Source organism: Dama dama, chromosome X (assembly GCF_033118175.1).
Source record: "Dama dama isolate Ldn47 chromosome X, ASM3311817v1, whole genome shotgun sequence".
Taxonomy (NCBI): domain Eukaryota; kingdom Metazoa; phylum Chordata; class Mammalia; order Artiodactyla; family Cervidae; genus Dama; species Dama dama.
Genome location: NC_083714.1, coordinates 83,903,093 through 83,914,284, shown reverse-complemented (window position 1 = coordinate 83,914,284; position 11,192 = coordinate 83,903,093). Strand labels below are relative to the sequence as shown.

The following is an 11,192-nucleotide window of genomic DNA, read 5'->3' as shown; positions in this document are numbered from 1 at the left end:
AACTAACTGCTTTTGCAAGTGATGAAAGTCACAAGAGAGTATTAAGAACCCATCTATCCTTCTGCTCTGCAATCAAATGCATGTTATATTTCCTAAAAAAAATCAAACATTTGGGTTCTTAAACTGTCGTTTTCATGGGTAAAATAAGCTGTATTGTAGTCACTTTTGACTACACTAAAATGTTCTGATCCAAAGCCAAGTACAATAACTATTTCATATTTGGGATGGATATTTAACTTGGATAAGGGAAGATTTGAGAAATGACAGAATTGTTATCTTTAGATATTTCAAGAGTTTCATGCATAACAGGAAGTAGAATTTATTTAGTTTTGGTAGGCAAAACTGGTTGAAATGCCAGGGATGTGGATTTTTGGCTTACCAGAGGGACGGGTTTCTAACAATTATGATTGCTAAAAATGTAACTGTCCACATTAATAACTTTTTCACTGAACTTGCCCTAAGAGCCGAGGTAGAGGCAATCCCTTTTGCTACATCTAACACCAGATATCCTTTAGTCCTTCACACACTCTGGTAGTTGCTTGCAGTGGTTGCAAGGATAGTCTCAATAAACATGAATGTCTGAAGCTACTGTAATTTTATTAACAAACACAGATCTCTAAAGTTACTGAAGCTTCAAGAAAGTGCAAAGTGATATAAACAGAGCTAATTGTGCTCTTAGCCAAATTCTGAAGGAGACAATGGTTATCTGAGTTGCACTATTTTTTCCAAACCCTTATCTTTCCAAGGCCTAGTGACCAGCCAGCTCTTTACCAGGCCTTTATCCCATGTTTCATTCCTAAATGTTCATAGACTCATTTCAGCAGTCGTCTAATCCCTGGTAAGGTTGCCATTCAAAATAGGTTGATGATAGGGAAAGCTAGATCTCAAATTTTGACAATACAGGTAGAATTGTAAAACTGAATGTAAAACAAGAATCTTAAAATATATGTTTAGGGACTATTTGTCAATGAAGACTTGCTTGTTGGTTATCTCTGCAAGCTTGATTACTTCTTCTTTTGACTACTAAGGAAAAAACCTGACTGAGGCTATTGCCAATATAGTGATTTCTTTTATTCCCCAAAATATCTTTGACAGTACTGTTATCCAGTTGTAGATTGGCAAACTATTTTCAGTTTACATAGAAAAGATCTTTTGAATTTATGGAAGTTCACACTTGGATACCTCTTTGCTAGACAAGTTTATTTGTATACCCAAACATGGACTGATATGCCTTTGACTACATTTATAGACTATTTTCTGCAGAAATACTCATTCTGATGCTTTCCCTAAGGAAGGAACACAAATCCTCAAGATGGGAAGCAACAACACAAACAGTACAAGAGCAAAGTGCACTGATCTTCAAATGTCATTTCAGTACTCCCTTTATGCAGCTACTTACATCCTAAGATTTATCCTTAGTCTATGGGCCAACAGTATAGCCTTGTGGGTTCTGTGTCACTTCATCAGCAAGAATAATAAAGCCATTATTTTCATGATCAACTTCTCTGTGGCTAATTGTGCTCACGTGCTGTCCTTATCCCTCTGGATTTACTATTAAATCAGCCACCATTGGCCTTTCCAGAGGACCCTTTGCTTTCTGTACTTTTACCTGAAGTATCTCAATATCTATGCCAGCATTTGTTTCTTGACATGTAACAGCCTTCAGAGATACTTCTTTCTCCTCAAGCCCTTCAGGACCAGAGGTTGGAATAGGTATGATCTGGGCATCAGTGCTGCCATCTGAGTGATGGTGGGGACTGCCTGTTTGCTATTTCAAATTCTGAGAAATGTTGGATTAGACAACAACACTGAACCCTTTGAGCCCTGACTTGCTGATTTAGGGCTTCAATACATTAACATAGCATCTACTATTGGCGTGATAACTGTAGTTGAACTTGGAGAGTTTGCATTCTCTGTTGTAATCATTACTTATTGTACAGGGAGAACAGGAAAACTTTTACAAGAATTCCAAGTTCCCCCTCAAAATGCCAGAGGAAAAAAGGCTTTGTGGATGGTCCTGATGTGTGTGGTAGAATTCATTGTGTGTTTCACACCTTACTACTTCAACTTCCCATTCTTTATGGTAGTGAAGCAATAAAGTCTTTTAAAACTTCTCCTTTATTAAGAGCACTCTATGTTTCCATATCATTTCCCTGTCTCTTGCAAATCTAAATTGCTGTTTTGATTCAGTTGTGTATTATTTTAAGATCTCAGAATTTTCTGATGGGTTTTCAGAAAGTGGTAGTTTGGTTCTTCAGTCATGTGTGAAATGAAAGGATGGTGCTTTGGAAATTCAGCATAGGAAAGAAGGTTTTAAAACTATCTTTCTTGAATTTTGGGATGCTTCCAAAGTAATGTAATAAAAGAATTACTTAGGATAATCTATGTGCTCTATCAATTTATCTATGTCACCTTGAAGATCTTTCTTTAAAAAAAGTGCTATGTGCCTCAACAAAACATAGCTCTCTTCCATTCATCCTCAAAATGATCATTCTGAAAAAACAAAATAATAATGCCTATATTTTCTGTCAAAATGGAAGCATTGTTTTATGAGAAAATATCTTTCTTTACAGAAAAGGATAAATAAATGATTAATTGTACACCTGTTCCTCAATAATGGGTCCAAAATTTTCACCTTCTCTTTAAGAAGCAAAATGCAAATTGAAAACAGATGGACATAGATGAATTGTCTACACATTTAAAAATGCACAGGAGAGCAATACAATCCTAGCTTTATTAAAACATATACAGAGGTGGAGTGGCCAAGGTGACAGAGTAGGAAGACCCTGATCTCACCTTCTTCCACAAGCATGCCACAATTACAAATACTTACAGGTCAATTATTGATGAGAACAACCTGAACACTAACAGAAAAGATATTTTACAACTAAAGATGTAAAGAAGGAGCCACAAGATGGAAAGGAGGAGTGGACACACAGTATATTCAAGAGTCATATCTCTAGGTAAGTAACCCCCAAACAGGAGAATAATTGCAATTGCAGAGATTATCCACACGAATAAGGGTCCAAGCCCCACACCGGGCCCCCCAAGCCAGAGACCCTGCACTAGAAAGATAAGCCTCTATAACATTTGGCTTTCAAGGCCAGTGGGGCTTACTTTCAGGAAAACTTATGTGCTGTGGGAAATAGAGACTCCCCTGTTAAAGGGCACACACAAAATCTCACAAGCTCTGAGACCCAGGACACAAGTAACAATTTGAAAGGAACTTGGTAACCCAAGTTATTTCACTTGCTGATCTTGGAAAGTCTCCCAGAGGAGGCAATTTGGGACTCACTCTAGGGCCATAAACAGTGGCGACAGACGTTTTTGGACCTGTTGTCCTGTTGTGGGTGAGGCTAGGTTTTGTGTGTTGTGGTGAACAGGGCTGGTTCCAAGGGATCTCAGGGGTGTCCTGATGTAGGACCCACATCAGCAGTGTTGAAAACACCATTTTGAGATCCTTTCTGTAGCAGACTGATCGATGTAGGACTCCCCTCTTAGCTCCCTTGAAACTTGCCCTACTCAGCACAACACCCAAAACCCAGCCTCACCCCCAACAGGACAACAGATCAGTGAAGTCAAGACCTCAGAGCTAGAGTACTCAGTATCAAGCTCGGCCTACCAGTGGGCCAGAACTAGCCCTGGAGTACAGCCTTACTCCTCAGCAGTGGGAATTAGGCCTAGGATGATTGGGCCCTAGCCCTTCTCACTTGTGGGTGGACATCAATTCTGGGACCCTTGCACACTGCACCCAGAGACCCCAGGACCTGGTGAGCCAGAACTAGCCCCAGAACTCTTTTGTTCCTAGCTCTATCTACTATTGGGTAGACACCAACTCTAGGACTCCATCCCACAGCCAGAGACCCCAGGTCTTAGCTCTGCACATAATGTGCTGGTAGTATTTCTGGGGATCAAAACTTACCCACCCGTGGGAAGGCACCAACATTAAGATACTCAGAGCACCAGATCCACCCACGAGGAGGTTGACACCAGCCCCAGGACAGCTTCAGCTTCTCAATCACCTGCCTTTGGCCATGGCCCAGCCCAACAGCAGGTGGATACTAGATCTGGGATCCCAACTCTGCAGTCAACTGACTTATGACATGACCCCATATACCAGTGAATTAGCACCAGTTTTGGGACTCCCCTGGTCATGCAGCTAGCGATGGATGGACCCTGCCCCACATACTAGAAGCCAACTAGACTAGGAGACAGCCATGCTTACAAGTTTCTACAGTTGTCAGCTTATCATAGCAGAAAGACCCATATAACCCACAAAGGGGCCACTCCAAAAGCATATAGCTTTGGTAACAAGAAGAAAGTATGCTGCTAAGCCCCATAGCATGTTTCCTACATAAAGCCATTTCTCTAAGATAGGGAAATATAAACAGCTTACCAAATACATAGAAATGAAAACAAATTAGACAAAATAAAGTGACATAAGAATATGTTCCAAATGAAGGAACAAGGGGAAAAAAATCCCAGAAGAAGAACTAATTGAATTGGAGATAAGCAATCTACCCAAGAAAGCATTCCTAGCTATAATCTTAAAATGCTCAAAGAACTCAGGACAAAGAAACAGTTGAACACAGAACAGTAAAAAAGAGTAAGACAATATAAAGAGGAGCTGAACAGAGATAAATAATGCAGTAACAATTAAACAACACACTTATATGAATCAACAGTAGATTAGATAATATTATACTTAGAGATAGATCAGCAAACTGGAAGACATAGTAGAGGAAATTATTTTAGCCAAACAGAAAAAAGAAAATAATAAAAATATGGGAATAATTTAAAGGACCTCTGAGATGGCATAGGGTTGGTTATACACATATATAACTCATGATAAGCACAACTGAAAATCTATAATAGATGCAGAACACCAAAAAACTGAAAAAAATCCAAACATAACACTGAAGATAGTTACCAAATCAAAAGGGCAGACAGCAAAAGTGAAATAAAGGAACACAAAGGAATATGCCTATCAGGAATTACTTTAAAAATAAATGGACTTTACTCTCCAATTAAAAGAGAAGAGTGGCTGAATGGATATAAAAATAAAGTCCATATATTGGGCTAAACAAAGAGTTCCCTTGGAGCCTCAAAAAAACTTTTTGGCCAACTCAATATATGCTACTTATAAGAGATTCACCTAGGTTTTCAAGACACACATGAACTGAAAATGAGAAAATGAAAAACCATATGCCATGAAAGTGGAAATGGAAAGAAAACAGATGTAGCAATACTTCTATCAAACAAAACAGATCTTAAAACAAACAATATAATAAGACAAAGAAGGAAATTACATAATGATAAAGGGATATATACAATAAGAACATATAACACTTGTAAATACATATGTGCCAAGCATAAGTACATAAATGTCTAAAGCAAATATTAGCAGACATAAAACAAGAAATTGACAATAACATGATAAACATAGGAAACTTTAACATCCCATCTCCACCAATGGACAGATCATCCAAACAGAAAAGCAATAAACACTGGCCTTAAAATGACAGAGTAGAACAGCAAGAGAATAGAAATTCTTTTCAAGTGCACATGAAACACTCTCCAGGACAGATCACATGCTAGATGACAAAACAAGTCTTGGTAAATTTAAGAAAATTGAAAGCACATCAACCATATTTTCTAACCACCATGCTATGAGACTAGACTAGAAATCTACTACATGGAAATAAACTGCAAAAATCACAAACATGTGAAGGCTTAAACAATGTGCAACTAAACAATCAATGGATCACTGAGGATCTCAAAGAGGAGATAAAAAATACATGGAGATAAGTGCAAATGAAAACACAATGATCCCAAATCTATGAGATTCAGGCAAAAGCTCTTTTGAGGGGGTAGTTTATAAAAGTGCAAGCTTTTCTCAGGAAACAAACAAACAACAAATATCAAATTAAACCACCTAACCTTACACCTATAGGAACTAGGAAAAGAAGAACAGACAAAATCCAGTTAGTAGAAGGAAATAAATTATAAAGATCAGAGTTGAGCTAATTTAAATAGAGACAAAAATAATAGAAAAGGTCAATAAAACAAAGAACTATTTCTTTGAAAAGAAAAATCAAATCAATAAAATTTTAGTCAGACTCATCAAGAAAAAAGAGAGAGGACCCAAATCGATAAAATGAGAAATGTAAAAGAAGTGCAAATGATACCAAAGAAATACAAAGAATCATAAGAGCTTACTATTAACTATATACCAATAAAATGGACATCATAGAAGTGTACAAATTCCTAGAAATGTACAATCTTACAAGACTAAAAAGGAAAAAATAGAAAATATGAACAGAACAATTATCAATAAGGAAATTGAATCAGTAATTAAAAATAACTGTCATCAGAAGTCCAGGAACCTTTGTCTTCATGAGTGAATTCTCCTAAACACATAGAAAAAGTTAATATCTACTTTTCTCAAACTAGTCAATAAATTTGCAGAGGAAGGATTGCTTTTGAACTCATTCTAAGAAGCCAACATCACTCTTGTTACCAAAACCAGATAAGGATATCACCCAAAAAAGAAAATTACAGACCAATATCACTAATGAACATAGATGCAAAAATTCTCTACAAAATATTAGCACACCAAATCCAGCAATATATTAAATGGGCCATACATCATGAAAGAATTCTCTAAAGTATAGGCTACAAGATTAATACACAGGAATCTTGCATTTCTATGCACTAAAAAGGAATTATTAAGAAAAAAAAGAAAGCAATCTTATTTATTATGACGTGTAAAAGAATAAAATATAAAGGGAAAATCTAATTAAAATAGGCAAAAGGTCTGTACTCCGAAAGCTATAGCTCATTGATGAAAGAAACTGAGGAGGACACAAATAGGTGCAAAGATATACCATGCTCATGGATAGGAAAGTCAATATTGTTAAAATGACCATACTACCCAAGCCGATCTACAAATTCAATGTAATCTCTATCAAATAACAATGTCCTTTTCACAGAATTAGAACAAATATTTCAAAAATATGTATGGGACACAAAATATCCTGAATGGCCAAAAGTTTCCTGCTCCCTGATTTCAAACTGTACTATAAAGCTATACTATATTAAACTATAAATCAAAATGCTATGATATAGACACATACATAGATGGTAGAGAATAGAGAGCCCATAAATAAACTCACACTTATATGGGGCAATTAATCTATGACAAAGGAGGTATAAATATGCATTGGGAAAGGATGACTTTTCAGGGAAAACAGGACAGTTACATGAAAAACAAACAAATGGGGCTACTTTTTCACACAATATACACAAATAAACCCCAATTGGATTAAATACTTAAATATAAGACCTGAAACCATAATACTTCTGGAAGAAAACATAGGAGTATTCTGTGAAATCTGTATTAGCAAGATTTTTTTTTATATGTCTCCTCAGGCAAGGGAAACAATAGAAAAAATAAATTCAACTATATCAAACTAAACAGACAAACAAAAAAACAACTTTTGAACAGCAAAGGAAACTATCAATGAAATGAAAAGGCTATATAGTGAATGGGGGGAGATATTTGTAAGTGGTGTATCTAGTAATAGGTTCATATCCAAGATACACAAATCACTATCAAAAAACTAAACAGTTGGATTAAAAAATGGGCAGAGGACCTGAAAATACATTTTCCCAAAGGCAACATACAGATGACCAAAGACACATTAAAAGATGCTCAACATCACTAATCATCAGAGAAATACAAATAAAAACTAAAATGAGATATCACCTCACACATGTCAAATGGAAAGTATCAAGAATTACAAAAATAAAAGTTTTGGCAAACATTTGGAGAAAAGTGTACCCTTGTGCACTGTTAGTTGGAATTTAAATTAACACACTCACTATGGAAAAAAAATCATAGAAATTTCTCAGATGTAAAAATAGAAACTATCCTACAATCCAGCAATTCCACTCCTGGATATTTATCCTAACAAAACAAATACAATAATTAGATATGATATATGCACTCCTATTTCTTGCAAAATTATTTACAATAGCCATTATAAGGAAGCAAACCAAGTGCCCATCAATAAATGAATGAATATTGAAGATGTGGTACATATATGCAATTTAACATTATTTAGTTATAAAAAGAATGAAATCTTACTATTCACAACTACATGAGAGGACCTAGAAAATATTTTGTTAAGTAAAAGAATTAAGCCAGAGATAGATAGTACCACGTAATTTCACTTATATGTGAAATCTAAAAAAAAAAAAAAAAATGGACCAACACAACAAAACGGAAACAGAGACATAGATAAAGAGACTAAACAGGTGGTTGACGGATTTAATGGAGATGGGAGGAGAGAAATAGTTGAGTGAGACTAAGAAGTACAGAATTCCAATTATGAAATAAATGAATCACAGGTATGAAAGGTACAATGTGGCAAATAGTAGTTGTATAGTATCATTGTCTGGTGACAGATGGTAACTAAACTTACCATGGCGGTTATTTTGAAATGTACAGAAATATCAAGTCACCATGTTGTGTAACATGACCTACATATAATGTTGTAGGTCAGTTATACTTCAGAAACAAAGAATCAAACAAAGTCAAAGCATAGAAAGAGAGATGAGATTTGTGGTTACCAGAGTCATAGAGTGGTGGCAGAGGGTATTGGTTTAAGTCAGTCAAAAGATACATATCTCCTTTTATAAGATAAATACTACTATATCTTATAAAGTAGAGGCTTTATAAAGCAGTAGCCACCTGGGGCTTTCCAGGTTGCTCAGAGGTAAAAAATCTATCTCCAATGCAGGAGACACAAGAATTACACTGGAACAGGAAGATACCCTGGAGTAAAGGAATGGCAACCCACTCCAGTATTTTTGCCTGGAAAACTCCATGGAAAAGGGAGCCTGTTGGGCTACAGTCCATTGACTCACAAAGAAGACAAGACTGAGCACATGAACCACAGGTAGGTAATGTACAACATGATAAATATAATTAGCACCAGGGTACATTATATATGAAAAATTTTGAGATTAAATCCTGAGTTCTCACCACAAGGCAAAATACTTTTTCTATTTCTTTGGCTTTGTATCTGTTTGAGATGGTGGGTGTTCACTAAACTCATTGTGATAAACATATCATGATATATGTAACTCAAATCATTTTTCTGTAGACCATAACTTTATACAGTGCTGTATGTCAATTACATCTCAATAAAACTGGAAGAAAAAAGAAAATAAGACATTGACCTCTGTCTTACAAGTACATGTATCAAGTATTCTCAAAAGTCTACAGTGGCTCAGATGGTAAAAAATCAGCCTGAAACGTGGGAGACCTGGGTTCGATCCCTGGGTTGGGAAGATTCCTCTGGAGAAGGGACCTGCTACCCATTCCAGTATTCTGGCCTCGAGAATTGCAAGGACAGAGGAGCCTGGCAGGCTATAGTCCATGGGGTCACAAAGAGTAGGACACGACTGAGTGGCTTTAACTTTCACTTTCAGACAGTAGTTAGGCTTCCCTGGTGGCTCAGACAGTAAAGAATCTGCCTGCTATGCGGGAGACCTGGATTCAATCCCTGGGTTGGGACTTGCTGACAAAGGTCTCTATAGCCAAAGGTATACTTTTTCCAGTAGTCAGGTATGGATGTGAGAGTTGGACCATAAAGAAGGCTGAGAGCTGAAGAACTGATGCTATTGAACTGTGGTGTTGGAGAAGACTCTTGAGAGTCCCTTGGACTGAAAGGAGATCAAACCAGTCAATTCTAAAGGAAATCAATCCAAAATATTCATTGGAGGGACTCATGCTGAGGCTGAAGCTCCAGTAATTTGGCTACATGATGCAAAGTGCCAACTCATTGGAAAGACCCTGAAGCTGGAAAAGATAGGAAGCAGGAAGAGAACAAAACGACAGAGGGTGAGGTGATTGGATGGCATCACTGACTCAATGGATATGAGTTTGAGCAAGCTCAAGGAGATGGTGAAGGACAGGGAAGCCTTGGTGAGCTGCAGTCCATGGGGTTGCAAATAGTTGGCCATGAGTGAATGAGTGAACAACAAAGACAGTTTTCAGGAGAGTAGTGCCCAAGAGTATAAAAAAAGATAACAAAATATTATTCCACCTTTTGTTTCTCTCAAGCTAAAAAAGGAAGGATCCAAAAATTTGATATGTCGCTTCCATGCTCTGGCCATTTTAAACAGTGGTACAATCAATATTGGGGTGTGTGAGTGCCAAGCCACTTCAGTTGTGTCTGGTGCTTTACAACACTATGGATTACAGCCTGCCAGGCTCCTCTGTCCATGGGATTCTCTAGGCAATAATACTGGAATGAGTTGCCATGCCCTCCTCTAGGGGATCTTCCAGACCCAGGTATTGAGCCTGCATCTCTTATTCTCCTGCATTGGCAGGCGGGTTCTTTACTACTAGCACCAACTAAGAAGCCCAAATACTGGGGTACATGTATCTTTTTCATTCATGGTTTTCTCAGGGTATATGCCTAGTAGTGGGACTGCTGTGTCACATGGTATTTTTATTAATAACTTTTAAAGGAATATCCATATTATTCTCCATAGTGGCTGTATCAATTTATATTCTCACCAACAGTGCGAGAAGTTTCCCTTTTATCTACATCCTCTCCAGCATTTATTGTTTGTGGAATTTTTGATGATGGCCATTCTGACTGGTGTGAGGTGCTATCTTATTGTACTTTTGACTTGCATTTCTCTATTATTGAGTGATGAGAATCTTTTCATGTGTTTCTTGGCCATCTGTTTGTCTTTGGAGAAATGTCTGTTTAGGTGATCTGTCCATTTTTGATTGGGTTGCTTGTTTTTTCTAGTAGTGGAGTTGTGTGAACTGCTTGTATATTGTGGAGATTAATCCTTTGTCAGTCGTTTCATTTGCAATTATTTTCTCCCATTCTGAGGGTTATCCTTTCACCTTGTTTATAGTTTCCTTTGCTATGCAAATGGTTTTAAGTTAAATTAGCTGAAAGTTTAATTACTTGCTTATTTTTGTTTTTATTTCTATTACTCTAGGAGGTGTGTTAAAGAGGATCTTACTGTGATTTAGGTCAGAGAGTTTCATCTATGTTTTCCTCTGATACATTTATCATTTCTGGTCATACATTTAGATCTTCAATCCATTTTGAGTTTGTTTTTGTGTATGGTGTTAGGCAGTGTTCTAATTTTATTCTTTT

General features: G+C 36.8%; 1 pseudogene; it reads left to right on the top strand.

Moving 5' to 3' along the window:
• The first annotated feature begins 1,312 nt into the window (after window positions 1-1,312).
• LOC133052737 (putative P2Y purinoceptor 10) lies at window positions 1,313-2,360 on the top strand (annotated as a pseudogene).
• The last annotated feature ends 8,832 nt before the right edge of the window (window positions 2,361-11,192 follow it).